Source organism: Lepus europaeus, chromosome X (genome assembly GCF_033115175.1).
Source record: "Lepus europaeus isolate LE1 chromosome X, mLepTim1.pri, whole genome shotgun sequence".
NCBI classification, from domain to species: domain Eukaryota; kingdom Metazoa; phylum Chordata; class Mammalia; order Lagomorpha; family Leporidae; genus Lepus; species Lepus europaeus.
In genome coordinates this window covers 22,033,486-22,047,913 of record NC_084850.1, presented here as the reverse complement: position 1 = coordinate 22,047,913, position 14,428 = coordinate 22,033,486, and the positions used below count along the sequence as shown (strand labels likewise).

Genomic DNA, 14,428 nt, shown 5'->3' with positions numbered 1-14,428 from the left:
GAAAAGGAGAGGCAGAGAAAAGGTCTTCCATTCGCTGGTTCACTCCTTAATTGGCTGCAACAGCTGGAGCTGTGCTGAACCGAAGAAAGGAGGCTCTTCTGGGTCTCCGATGTGGGTACAGGGACCCAAAGACTGGGGCCATCTTCTACTGCTTTCCCAGGTCAAAGCAGAGAGCTGGATTGGAAGTGGAGCTGCCAGGACTTGAACTGGTGCCCATATGGGATGCCGGCACTGCGGACCAGGGCTTTAACCCACTGCACTGCAACGCTGACCCCTCTAGGTGAAATATTATGAACTCTTCTAAATAAGATTTTTCTCATAAGAAGGAATAAAAACTTCCCATAGGAAGGAAGTTAGCATAGACAGGCTGTTCATATGCTCATTCTTCACCTGACTTTCATCATCACAGCTGTGTGAACAAATGGTTCTAAAGAAGAGTTATTTCAGTTGACCTCTTCCATCCTGTTCACCTCACTATATAGTGCCTGCTCTATGCTGGTGGCTGCTTATCCCTTCTGGTCCAATTGTTACTATAATGCTAAGGATGCTGTTTAACATCATGTTCTAATTTTTGTGTTGCCATTTCACCCCAGGTACTGCCCTTATCTGAGATTTTTAAATATTTTTTATTTATTTTATTTGTTACAGAGAGAGAGAGAGAGAGAGATAAAATCTCCTATTCATTGGTTCACTCCTCCAAATGTCCACAACATCTAGGGTTGGGCCAGACTGAAGCCAGGAGTCCAGCACTCAATTTGAGTCTCCTGTTTAAGTGGCAGAAACCCATGTGTATGAACCATTACCTGCTGCCTCTCAAGGTATGTATTAGCAAGAAGCTGGAAACAGAAGCGGGTCTGAGACTCAAACTAGGGTGCTCAAATATGAGATGTGGGCATCCTAACTGGTTTCTTAAGTGCTGTACCCAACACCTCTCTCACCATATTCAAAATATTAAGATAAAATAGAAGAGAAAGCCAGAGCAGTCTACTCATCATCTGCATTTTAGAAATATAATTCTTGGCCGGCGCCATGGCTTAACAGGCTAATCCCCCGCCTTGCAGCGCCAGCACACCGGGTTCTAGTCCCGGTTGGGGCGCCGGATTGTATCCCGGTTGCCCCTCTTCCAGGCCAGCTCTTTGCTATGGCCTGGGAAGGCAGTGGAGGATGGCCCAAGTCCTTGGGCCCTGCACCCGCATGGGAGACCAGGAGAAGCGCCTGGCTCCTGGCTTCGGATCAGTGAGATGCGCCAGCCCCAGCGGCCATTGGAGGGTGAACCAATGGCAAAAAGGAAGACCTTTCTCTCTGTCTTCTCTCTCTCACTATCCACTCTGCCTGTCAAAAAAAAAAAAAAAAAAAAAAAAAGAAATAATCTTTGGGGAGGTGGGCATTGAGCGTAATGGTTAAGACACCCAGAACCTGTAGCGGGAATACCTTGGTTCCACGCCAGACTCTGACTTCTAACTCCAGCTTCCTGCTAGTGCAGACCCTGGGAGACAGCAGCGATGGCTCTAGTCATTGGGTACCTGCCATCTACATCTCAGCCATCTACATCTCATCACAAGTTAGTGAACATTTGGGGAGTGAATTAGCCAGTGGAAACTCTGCCTCTGAAATAAATAAATAACTTTTAAAAAGGAGTTATCTTTTTCTGCCATTCTCCCATGTTATTGACAAATAAATTTATTAGAAAAAGACCCAAAACTAAATGGGGATAGACTAACAAGGGAAAAATTATGTAACTATAATATTCCAAATAGGAGTGAGATGTTGGTCACCACAGTTACCACTGTAGAAAGAAAAGATGACCTACGATCAGTTGAGTAGTGGACACTGGCCAGCTACAGAAGCTCATACAATCAGCAAGAAGTGTGCTTTCTTTCTTGGCTCCTCATTTCTCTCTTCCTGGGGTGTCCATTGTTGCTTCAGCTTCTTCCCATCCCTACCACTGCATTGTGGAAACCCTGTCCCACATTCTGTTAGCTCATTAGTGACTTAGAGCCTGTACAAGTCACACCTGTCCCACTGCTGTGGGTAAGATGTATATTTTGATAACATTTTGCAGTCAAAAGTCTTTGCTTGTAAAAATGCTATTTGTGACAATTCACTTCTATAAATAATATCCACCTTAAATCTTTAATAGAGAGTGTGATATTTACCTTGACTCTTAGCTTGTTGGGGATGGTAACTGGGACCTGCTGTATGCTCCTGTCTTTTCCATCTTTGCCTCCTAACCCGAAGCCACCATGCATGAGTGCATCTCCATCCACGTCGGCCAGGCTGGTGTCCAGATCGGCAATGCCTGCTGGGAGCTCTACTGCCTGGAACACGGCATCCAGCCCGATGGCCAGATGCCAAGTGACAAGACCATTGGGGGAGGAGATGAATCCTTCAACACCTTCTTCAGTGAGGCTGGTGCAGGCAAGCACGTGCCCAGGGTAGTGTTTGTAGACCTGGAGCCTGTGATCATTGGTGAAGTTCACACTGGCACCTACCACCAGCTCTTTCACCCCAAGCAGCTCATCACAGGCAAAGAAGATGCTGCCAATAACTATGCCCACGGGCACTACATCATTGGCAAGGAGATCATTGACCTCATCCTGGACAGAATTTGCAAGCTGACCGACCAGTGCATGGGCCTACAGGGCTTCTTGGTTTTCCACACCTTTGGTGGGTGGGCTGGTTCTGGGTTCACCTCCCTGCTATTGGAATGCCTCTCTGTCGATTATGGCAAGAAATCCAAGATGGAGTTCTCCATCTACCCAGCCCCTCAGGTTTCCACAGCTGTGGTGGAGCCTTACAACTCCATCCTCATCACTCATACCACCCTGGAGCACTCTGATTGTGCCTTTATGGTAGACAACGAGGCCATCTATGACATCTGTCGTAGAAACTTCGATATCAAGCGCCCCACCTACACTAACCTGAACCGCCTTATTAGCCAGATCGTGCCTTCCATCATGGCTTTCCTCTGGTTTGACAGAGCCCTGAATGTTGATCTGACAGAATTCCAGACCAACCTGGTGCCCTACCCCTGCATCCACTTCCCTCTGGCCACATATGCCCCCATCATCTCTGCTAAGAAGCCTACCACACACAGCTTTCTGTAGCAGAGATAACCAATGCTTGCTTTGAGCCAGCCAACCAGATGGTGAAGTGTGACCCTCGCCATGGTAAATACATGGCTTGCTGCCTGCTGTACCACGGTGACGTGGTTCCCAAAGATGTCAATGCTGCCATTGCCACCATCAAGACCAACTACAGCATCCAGTTTGTGGATTGGTGCCCCGCTGGCTTCAAAGTTGGCATTAATTACTGGCCTCCTACGGTGGTGCCTGGTGGAGACCTGGCCAAGGTGCAGTGAGCTGTGTGCATGCTGAGCAACACCACAGCCATTGCTGAGGCCTGGGCTCACCGGGACTACAAGTTTGACCTGATGTATGCCAAACGTGCCTTTGTTCACTGGGAGGGCATGGAGGAGGGAGAGTTTTCTGAAGCTCGTGAGGACAAGGCTGCCCCGGAGAAGGATTATGAGGAGGTTGGTGTGGATTCTGTTGAAGGAGAGGGCGAGGAGGAAGGAGAGGAATACTAATTTTCCATTGCTTTGAGCCCCACAACATGTCACATTCATTGAACTTCAGCTTCAACAAAAGCTGACAGCGGTTAGACTTTCCTGGCTACATTGTCTTCACTCAACTGTGATCATGTCTGTCTTTTCCATGTGTACCTGTAAGATATTTCCATCATATCTGAAAGTAAAGGCTTTAAGAAAAAAAAATCTTTTTTAGAGCCTCATGGAATTTAATAAATTCTACACATAAAAGGCTGGAAGTTGCAATGCCCCCCACCCTACATCCCTGTATCCTGTTTTGTTCTCCACTGTACCATGTATCACCATGTACAATTCTATACATTTTATTCCCTTCTTTCTTTTCTGTTGGAACACATGGACATAAGATTCATGAGGAGGGTCTGGCGCTGTGGTACAGAAGGTTAAGCCACCATCTGCAGCACTGGCATACCATTTGGCTACCGGTTTGAGTCCTGGCTGCTCCACTTCTGATCCAGCTCCCTGCTAATACACCTGGGAAAGCAGTGGAGGATGGCCCAAGACCTTGGGCCCCTGCACCCAAGTGGGAGATGTGGAAGAAGTTCCTGGCTCTTGGCTTCAGCCTGGCCCAGCCCGGCCATTGTGGCCATTTGAGGAGTGAACAAACAGATGGAAGATCTCTCGCTCTCTGGCTCTCCCTCTCTATGTAACTCTGATTTTTAAATCAACAAATAAATCTTTAAAAAAAGATTCATGAGGGGGAGATTTGTGTCTATTTTGCTTATTATTGTATTTTCAGTGCTTGAAAAGTTATTATCACAAAGTAGTTTTATTTTTATGAAGATTTATTTATTTATTTGAAAGGCAGAGTTACAGAAAGAGGGAAAGCCAGAGAGAGAGATCTTCCATTTGGTGGTTCACTCCCCAAATGGTTGCAACAGCCGGAACTGGGCCAGTCTAAAGCCAAGAGCCAGGCGCTTCATCTGGATCTCCCCTGTGGGTGCAGGGGTCCAAACACTTGGGCCATCCTCTGCTGCTTTCCCAGGTGCATTAGCAGGGAGCTGAATCAGAGGTGGAGCAGCCAGGACTCGAACTGGTGCCCATTTGGGATGCCAGTGCCCATATTGGATGCCAGTGCTGCAGGTGGCAGCTTTATCTGCTACACCACCGTGCCGGCCCCTCACAAAGTAGTTTTCAATCCATATTTTTAAACGGGTAAATGAATTACAGGTTAAACATTATGAACTAGCCAAAGGAAATGAAACACTGTGTATGATGTTGTATCTGTGGGAAAATGTTTCAGAGTTCTACATAACAAAATTTCAAGCCTACATGAGAAAAAAAATACTATTTGTAGAAGATTATTTATTTACTTTAACTGAAGTATAGATAACAATAATAAAAATCCAGTATTAAGTTATTCAGGAAGTTGCTGATTTTATCCATTAAACATTAATCATGGACATGTAATCCAGAGTATATGGGTTTAAGGGTTGAGTCTATACACAGATATGTTATTTTTAGACTGATTTCTAACTCATACTCCTTGTTTCCAGTTCTATGCTCAACATGTAACAATTGTACTTTTACAATTGTATTTTTCATGTAATTCTGCTTAAAAAGAGAGAAGTCAATCATTTAATATGTGTGTATTAAACTTTACTATGTGCTAAGTCCTGAGCATAGAGTAGGAAAAGTAGGGCATCTACATTCCTGGCACTTATTGGGGAGGGGACAGACCTGAAATAGGTAAACACTTAATAGACTATTAATCAAAATTATGATAAACTTTCTAAAGGAAAAGAACAATATTCTATTAGATTAGGTGATCAGGGAAGGCCTCATGATAAGATGTAGTGTAAGAGGTTACCCATACACAAAGCACAGAAACAAAATTCCAAGAAGAGGGAATAGTAAGAATCAAAGATCTGAGGTAGGAAAAAAATGTGGCATGCTTGAGAAACTAAAAAAAAACATAGTCAGCATGTCTATGGTATTATATGAGGGTACTTCAAAAAGTTACCAGAAAGATGAGATTGAAAGGTTAATTTATTTTGCTGCTTTATTTAATTTATTTTAAAAACTTTTTTAAAAACCCATACATGGGAGTGGAAATTGTGACACAATGGGTCAAGCTGCTGCTTTGGACACCTGTATCTTACTTACCTGTATCTTATTGGTTCGAGTCCCAGCTGCTCCACTTCTGATCCAATTCCCCACTAATGTGCCTGGAAAGCAGCAGATGAATGATGGTCTGACTACTTGGTTTGCTGCTACCCAAGTGAGAGATTCTGATTCATGGCTCCTGGCTTCAGCCTGGCCCAAATGCAGTAGTTGCAGACATTTGGGGAGTGGGCTGGCGCTGTGGCTCAACAGGCTAATCCTCCGCTTAGCGGCGCCGGCACACCGGGTTCTAGTCCCGGTTGGGGCGCTGGATTCTGTCCCGGTTGCCCCTCTTCCAGGCCAGCTCTCTGCTGTGGCCAGGGAGTGCAGTGGAGGATGGCCCAAGTGCTTGGGCCCTGCATCCCATGGGAGACCAGGATAAGTGCCTGGCTCCTGCCATTGGAATAGCGCGGTGCACAGGCCGCAGCGTGCCAGCCGCGGCGGCCATTGGAGGGTGAACCAACGGCAAAAGGAATTCCTTTCTCTCTGTCTCTCTCTCTCACTGTCCACTCTGCCTGTCAAAAAGTAAAAAAAAAAAAAAAAGACATTTGGGGAGTGAACCCCCAATTCACATAAAAGATGCCTCTGTCTCTCTTTCATGCTGTCTTTCAAATAAATAAAGAAATCATTTTAAAAATCCGTAGGTAGTTTTTCATGATACGTATTTTCCATGAACCTTTTGAAGATCCCTTATAGGAGGACAATTATGGATATATAGGCATGAGATAATTATGGATATATAGGCAAGGTTCAATGGGTAATGGTAAATAGTTGGAATTTATCTAAAATTTGAAAGTAGTACCTTGAATGGTCTTACCCAGGCAAAACTAAAAGATCTAATTGTCATTTTTAAAAGATCACTTTAGTTGCTATAGGGGGAATGCATTGCTTGAGGAAAAGAATGAGCAGAAAACATCCAATGAAGAGGGTACTGAGATAATCTGAAATACATAGTGGTTGCTTAAGGGACAGTAGTGGCAGAGGAAGTATAGAAATGAAGAGAGGCTGGCACTGTGGCAAAGCAGGTGAAGCCACCGCCTACAGTGCCAGCATCCCATATGGGTACCGGTTTGAGTCCCTGCTGCTCCACTTCCCATCCAGCTCTCTGCTATGGCCTGAGAAAGTAGTAGAAGATGGCCAAAATCCTTGGGCCCTTGCACCAGCATGGGAGACCCGAAAGAAGCTCTTGGCTTTTAGCTTTGGATAGGCCCAGCTCCATCCATAGCAACCATTTGGGGAATGAACCAGAGGACAGAAAATCTCTCTCTCTGTGTCTCTCTGTCTTTCTCTCTCTCTCTCTCTCTCTCTCTCTCTCTGCCTCTCTGTAACTTCTGCCTTTCAAAAAAATTAAATCTTTAAAAAAGAAGTGAAAAGATTCAGATCTGATCCCAGAGGACCGAGCATTCAAGTACTGTACAGGAAAGGGAGGTGTTGGGAAAGTCAAAAACTGGTTCCAAGAAGGAGGGAAGAATAAGGTGTCAGAAACTGTAGAGAGGTTGAATTTGGTAGGAATGAAAAGTATGTCAGATCCTTATGGCAGTTTGATGATCTTTTCTGACCTCTGGAAAAGGAATTTTAGTGGATCCAGAAGCTATGTTGAAGCGGACCAAAGAGGGAATATAGGCTTTCTGTTTCCGGCATGTCATCACCTCAGAGAGCAGCAAAAAGTACTGATTATGAGATGAGGGAGACATTTACTTAAAATCTTTAAAGATCTGCGAGGTAAGGAATTATCAGAATAAAACCTAAGAAACTCGGAAAACATAGAAAAGTGAAGCACTGAAATCCATGTTGTACCTGAAGACAGTTGTAGAATTTGAATTCGCACTTTTAAAAGCCACCCTAAACACAGGCTAAAGGACATAAGCTTGGGGACCAAGTCCAATAGGAGTCCTTTTCCCATTTTTTTTTCTAGATTTATTCATTTATTTGAGAGGCAGAGTCACAGCAGAGAGAGAGGTCCTCCATCTGCTGGCTCACTCCCCAAATGGCAGCAATGGCCTGGGCTGGGCTGACCCAAAGCCAGGAGCTTCCTCCAGGTCTCCTATGTGAGCACAGGGGCCCAAGGACTTGGGCCATCCTCTTCCACTTTCTCAGGCCATCAGCAGGGATCTGGATCAGAAGTGGAGCAGCCAGGCCTCGAACTGTTGCCCTTATAGGATACCAGCACTAAAGGTGGTGGCCTTACCCACTGTGCCACAATGCTGGCCCCAGCCTTTTCCCATTAAATTGGTAGAAAGGCATACATCCCCAGTGAGATGAACTTAATTTGCTTTCCCACACACTCTTCTAGTGAACTAATTAGGAGTATTGTCTTGCTGGTACTGAGAAGGACCCAAAGGAAAAAATTGCCTAGAAGTTGTAATCAGCAACCCTAATTCCCATTGTCTGAGTGACTACAGAAACCTCTAGTCATAAATTTTAAGTGGCTCTGGCCTGTGAGTGTCCCCAGACATTCAGCAAAAGCAAACACAGATCCTTTGTGAAGAAATTCACTTTTGTCGTAGATCACAAAGAATTTACACAAATTATTTTATAAGGAAAGTGTGCAGCTCACAAAAAAGTTAAAAAAACAGAACTAATTATCACAAATGAGAGTCAGCAAAAATAATGGATGGCAAAATCATACTCTGGAATAGTTTTATATATTGGAACTTTTAAATACTTAATATGAAGAATTATGCTCACCATGTTTAAAGAAATAAAAACATGTGCAGAGAAAAGAATTCTAAGGAAAATAATATTTGAAAAGTCACTTCATTAAATTTCTGGAAGGAAAAAAATCATGATTGAAGATAAGAACACAATAAAGTAAAGAGATAACAGCAAATCAGCAAATTAAACACAATTAATTGGAGAATTAGTAAGCTGGAAGACAATTCAGTAGAAATTATTCAGAAATTAGCACACAGAAACAAAGAAATAAAGTATATGAGAGAATTGGGGCTGGCGCTGTGGTGTAGCAGGTAAATCTGTGCCTACAGTGCCGGCATCACATATAGGCGCTGGTTTGAGTCCCGGTGCTCCACTTCTGATCCAGTTCTCTGCTATGGCCTGGGAAAGCAGTAAAGATGGCCCAAGTCCTTGGGCCCTTGCACCCGCTCCTAGCTTTGTCCCTACCCTGGGACCACTGTGGGCCTTTGGAGAACAAACCAGTGAATGGGAACTTTCTTTTTCTGTCTGTCTATATCTCTGCCTCTCTGCCACTTACATAAATAAGTTAGTGGAAAAATGGAATTAAAAAATGATGTGAATTTTTTGAAGTTCCCTCATATGTTATAAAGCCATAAAATCATGAGTGAGTATACTTTGGAGAGTCGATTATCTTTGAAGAGATGTAAGTGATAAGAAAAAAGTCTTTACACCTATCCACAGATTTACCATTTCCACTATTTTGCACTGCTTCTCAACATCTAGATTTTGACAATCTCATGTCAGTACCAGAGGACTTCCTCTAACATTGATTATAGTGCAAGTCTTCTAGGGATGAGTCCTTTAAACTTTTTTACATCTGAAAAAGTCTTTGTTGTTTTTGAAAGATGTATTTCTGGGTAAAGAAGTGTAAGTTGACTTTTTTTCCTTTACTCCGTTAAAGATATTCTGCCACTGTCTTTTGGCCTGCTTTTTTTTCTAATGAAAAATCTGTTGTCCTCTCTGCATAATGTGTTGTTATTTCATTTGGCTGTTTTTAAGATTTTCCCTATCATTAATTTTAAGCAATTTGGTTATCATGTGTCTTGGTGTTGTTTTCTTCATTTTTTGTGCTTGGAGTTTGTTGATCTTACCAATGTTTGAGTGCCTAGTACTTAAAACTGAAATGTTGCAATAGATATTTCCCAAATACTGAAGTATTTTGTAAGGTAAGTCAACTTTATGAATGCGTCTGTCTAGATTTTCAATTATTTTAATTTGTTAAGTGAAATAATACCTTTTTCTGTGGACTCTTACTTCTCACTCAATCTCCTCCCACCACCCTTTCTTTTATTAAAAAATATTTATTTGAAAGGCAGAGCAATAGAGAGAAAGGACGGAGGGAGTGATCTTCTATCCACTGGTTCACTCCCCAAATGACTGCAATGGCCAGTGCTTGTCCAGGCTGAAGCCAGGAGCCTGGAACTCCATCAGGGTCTCCCACGTGGATGCAGGGGCCCAAGCACTCAGGCCATCTTCTGCTGCTTTCCCAGGCACATTAGCAGGGAGCTGGATTGGAAACGGAGCACCTAGGACTTGAGCCAGTGCTCATATGGGATGTCAGCATCACAGACTGTGCCACAAGACCGCCACCTCACCCCCACCCACTGAGCTCCAGTAACCCTGACTTATTTTAAGTACTACAGCCAATCGTGTTGATTCACACTTCCGTGCCTTTGCACGTGCTATTGCTTCTTCTTTTACCTTTTTTTTTGTCTGCTTAGAGTACTACTACTCATCTTTCAAGATTCAGCTCACACTTCCAAGAAACTTCAGACTTTCTTGACTCAAATCCCCTTCCCATCTGATCAACCACTCCTTCATCTGAGCCCTTCCTAAATTTGTGAATACAGTCATATGACCCTCTTTTTTTTTTTTTTTTTGACAGGCAGAGTGGACAGTGAGAGAGACAGAGAGAAAGGTCTTCCTTTGCCGTTGGTTCACCCTCCAATGGCCGCTGCAGCCGGCGCACCGCGCTGATCCGAAGGCAGGAGCCAGGTGCTTCTCCTGGTCTCCCATGGGGTGCAGGGCCCAAGCACTTGGGCCATCCTCCACTGCACTCCCTGGCCACAGCAGAGAGCTGGCCTGGAAGAGGGGCAACCGGGACAGAATCTGGCGCCCTGACTGGGACTAGAACCCGGTGTGCCGGTGCCGCAGGTGGAGGATTAGCCTATTGAGCCGTGCTGCCGGCCTAGTCATATGTCTCTTAATAAGAGGGGGTATATTCTGAGAAATGTATCATTAAGCAATTTCATCATTGTGCAAGCGAGATGGGGTGTGCTTACACAGATCCAAATAATATACAGCTCTAGCCTACATGGTAACACATTGTATATGCAGTCCATCCCGGACCAATATGTTGTTAGGTGGAGTCCAATTGTACTTCCATCATTTTTTCATCAAAATTTCATCCTTACATTTATTTTATTCATTTATCTGGAAACTAGCTCTTGGCCCAATTCCAGGGACACTGAGGGACTCAGCAAATGTTACCTGAATAAATGAGACTTTGTGGAAAGTTAAGAAAAGAAATAGGGGCAGGCACTATGGCATAGTGGGATAAGCCACTGCCTGCAGTGCCGGCATCCCATATGTGCGCCGGTTCCAGTCCCGGCTGCTCCACTTCCGATCCCACTCTCTGCTATGGCCTGGGAAAGCAATAGAAGATGGCCCAAGTGCTTGGGCCCCTGCACCCGCGTGGGAGACCCGGAAGAAGCTCCAGGCTCCTAGATTTGGATTGGCCCAGCTCCGGTCATCACGGCCATTTGGGGAGTGAACCAGCAGGTGGAAGACCTCTCTCTCTCTCTCTCTCTCTCCCCTCCTTCTCCCTCTCCTTCTCTCTCTGTAACTCTGTCTTAAAAAAAAATCTTTTTTTAAAAAAGAAATGGGGTGCAGTGCCAGCATCCCACGTGGGCACTGGTTCCAGTCCTAGCTGCTCCACTTCCAATCCAGCAAACTGCTATGGCTTGGGAAAGCAGTGGACGATGGCCCAAGTGCTTGGGTCCCTGCACCCATGTGGGAGACCTGGAAGACACTCCTGACTCCTTTGGATCAGTGCAGCTCTGGCTGTTGTGGCCAGTTAGAGAGTGAACCATCGGATGGAAGACCTCTCTCTCTCTCTCTCTCTCTCTCTCTCTCTCTCTCTCTCTCTCTGCCTCTCCTCTCTCTGTGTAATTCTAACTTTCAAATAGATAAATAAAATATTTTTTAAAAAAAGAAAGCAAAAGAATAGAGAAATTGAAAGAAAGTGGTGAGGCTGTATTCAGCTGTTTGTTCTTTAGTTTGTATTTGCTTATTTATGTGAGAGGCAGAGAGAATCTTCCATCCCCTGGTTCATTCCTCAAATGCCTGCAGAGGCCCAGGGAAGGACCAGGATGAATCTGGGAGCCAGGAAGCCATCCCAGGTATCCAGGACCCAACTCAGGCACTCCAGCATGGGATGTACGTGTCCCAAGCAGCAACTTACCCACTGCACCATACATGCCCTCCTCGATTATTAAATAAAAACTTTTTTGAATTACACAAACTGAAAACAAAATATAAAAATATTAAGTGTAGGGGGCTGGTGCTGTGGCGTAGCGGGTAAAGTCGCCACCTGCAGTGCCAGCATCTCATATGGCTCTGGATCGAGTCCCAGCTGCTCCACTTCTGATCCAGCTCTCTGCTATGGCCTGGGAAACCAGAAGATGGCTCAAGTCCTTGGGCCCCTGCACCCACATGGGAGACCCAGAAGAAGCTCCTGGCTCCTGGCTTCAGATCAGCACAGCTCTGGCTGTTGCGCCCAATTGGTGAGTGAACCAGTGGATAGAACACAGGAGGAGGGTACGAATATACAGCCGGACTGAATTGATTCAGAGAACATAAATTCGTAGAGGTGAGTGACCAACAGCCGGCGTGCAAATTAATGGAACACATGGCAGAAGGCCCCAACTGCCAGGGGCCTGGCGAGGGATGGGGGTGGGGGTAGGGGGCAGCAGGCAGAGGTGAATTCCTGGAACTGGTCTTTCATATGGGAATGATTCGGAGGGCAGAGGGTGTAAAGGCCATAGGGTGTGAGACCCAGTTGAAATTCAAGGGCAAGGAATACATTCCAATGTTTATCTATCTTTTGGGCAGTGAGTGAGAATGGCTGAGGCTTATGTCCTTGTTCCATCACCTACATTATGAGATTGTTGTGAAGCTTAGAAGAAACAGTGCTCTCACCTCGTAGGAGCTTCATTCATTCATTCATTCACCAAAAATCTGTTCAGTGCCTACCAAGTGCCAACGATGTTGTAGTGCAGCCTGTGGAGCAGAGGTTGCCGGGAGAATAGAAGATAACATAACAGAGTGTGTTAGAAAACAAGTGGCATAGAAAAGCTAGTAGCAGGCTAAGGAGCGGTGGGAGTTCGGGAGAGTTGAAGATTGGTAGTACTAAATGCAAGGATCAGCATAGGCCTCACTGAGAAACCAAACTTTCAACAAAAAACTTGAGGGAGGTTAAAAAAAAAAGTAAAAGATGTGAGTCTCTCAGAGGAGAGCACTCGAGGCAAAGGGAACTGACTGAGCAAATTCCCTAGCAGTGGGAGGGCGTTTGCATATTCTGAAAACAACAAGGAAGCCTGTGGTGCCAGAGTGGTGCCAGCAAGGAAAAAGGGTTCAGACAAAAGGTGAGAAAGGTGTCATGGGGGTGGGGGTGGGGCTAGGGAGTTCTTGTGAAAAATCAGGTAGAGCCTTTAAGCCTATTAGAAGAACTTTGGCTTTTACTGGAAGTCAAATTGAAAGCCTCCGTAGGCTTTTGAGCAGAGTGGTACCATAAGCTGACTTAATATTTTTGCAATGATTTGTGTGGATACTGTGCTGAGAACAGGTGGCAGGCAGGTGTTGTGGGTTGAATTGTGTCCTGCAAAGAGATACATTCAAGTCCTAACCCCTCAGTACCTATGGATGTGACCTTATTTACAAATAGGGACTTTACAGATGTCATCAAGTTTAGGTGAGGTCATTTTTCACTAGGATAGGCCTGAATCCAACAGCTGGTGTCTTTATAAGAGGAGGGGGATTGGAGCACACAGACACACAGAGGTAGGACAGCCATGTGGACAGGAGGGTAGAACACCAGGTAAGGGCACAGATTAGAATGAAGCACCTCCAGGGGCCGGCGCTGTGGGGTAGTGAGTAAAGCTGTCACCTGCAGTGCATCCCATATGGGTGCTCCTTCAAGTCCTGGCTGCTCCACTTCCAATCCAGTTCTCTGCTATGGCCTGGGAAAGCAGTAGAAGATGGCCCAAGTCAATCCTTATAAGTTAGATACAATTATTATTCCCATTTAATTGGGGAAACTGAAGCCCAGAGCAATTAAGAAGATTCCTTTATTATATTCAAAGAATTGTAACAAATGATTATTGCAAGTCTGGAGACTTAACATCCTGGGAAGAAGTTTGGTCAGAATCCTGCAGGCTCATTTGGATGGGGTCCATAATAAAATACACACTGACATTAGGCCTCGCCCTCCCTCCCACCGTGTTGACTTTGGTTCTCTAAGAAGGAAGAAAGGAGACAGAAGTAGGTCTCAGGGCACCTGAATGCACCCTTGCCAGCTCCCAAACACTTGTCAGATCCGGCTCCCTAGACCTTTTGAAATGTATTCTGGCATTGTTCCTAAGTCACTCCTTTGGGAGCCCTGATAAATTCAACTGTTACTTTTAAAATGTGCTTAAACGTCCTTCCGCTTGAGATCCCAGGGCCGGTATTTGCTTTCACCTTCATGTTTCCTAGAAAATACTAGCTCTCCTCAGCAGCACTTGTGAAACTATTTCAGACACCTCAGGAGCATTGCTTCAGGTCCCAGAGCCTTGGCCTGGGCCACTGCGCGTGAATGAAGAATCCTATTGGCAGCCAGGCTAATCAAAGTCTGATAAGATAATGTCTTTATCCAACAAAAGACCATGATTGAAATCTATAATCATAATGAAAGCCACAGGGTTTATCACACAACCAAATCCTGGGAGTTGTGAACAACTTTTGAAACAAGAATAGAATACTTTG

General features: G+C 44.9%; 1 pseudogene; it reads left to right on the top strand.

Moving 5' to 3' along the window:
• The first annotated feature begins 2,238 nt into the window (after positions 1-2,238).
• On the top strand, positions 2,239-3,589 carry LOC133753290 (tubulin alpha-1B chain-like; annotated as a pseudogene).
• Positions 3,590-14,428: the final 10,839 nt, after the last annotated feature.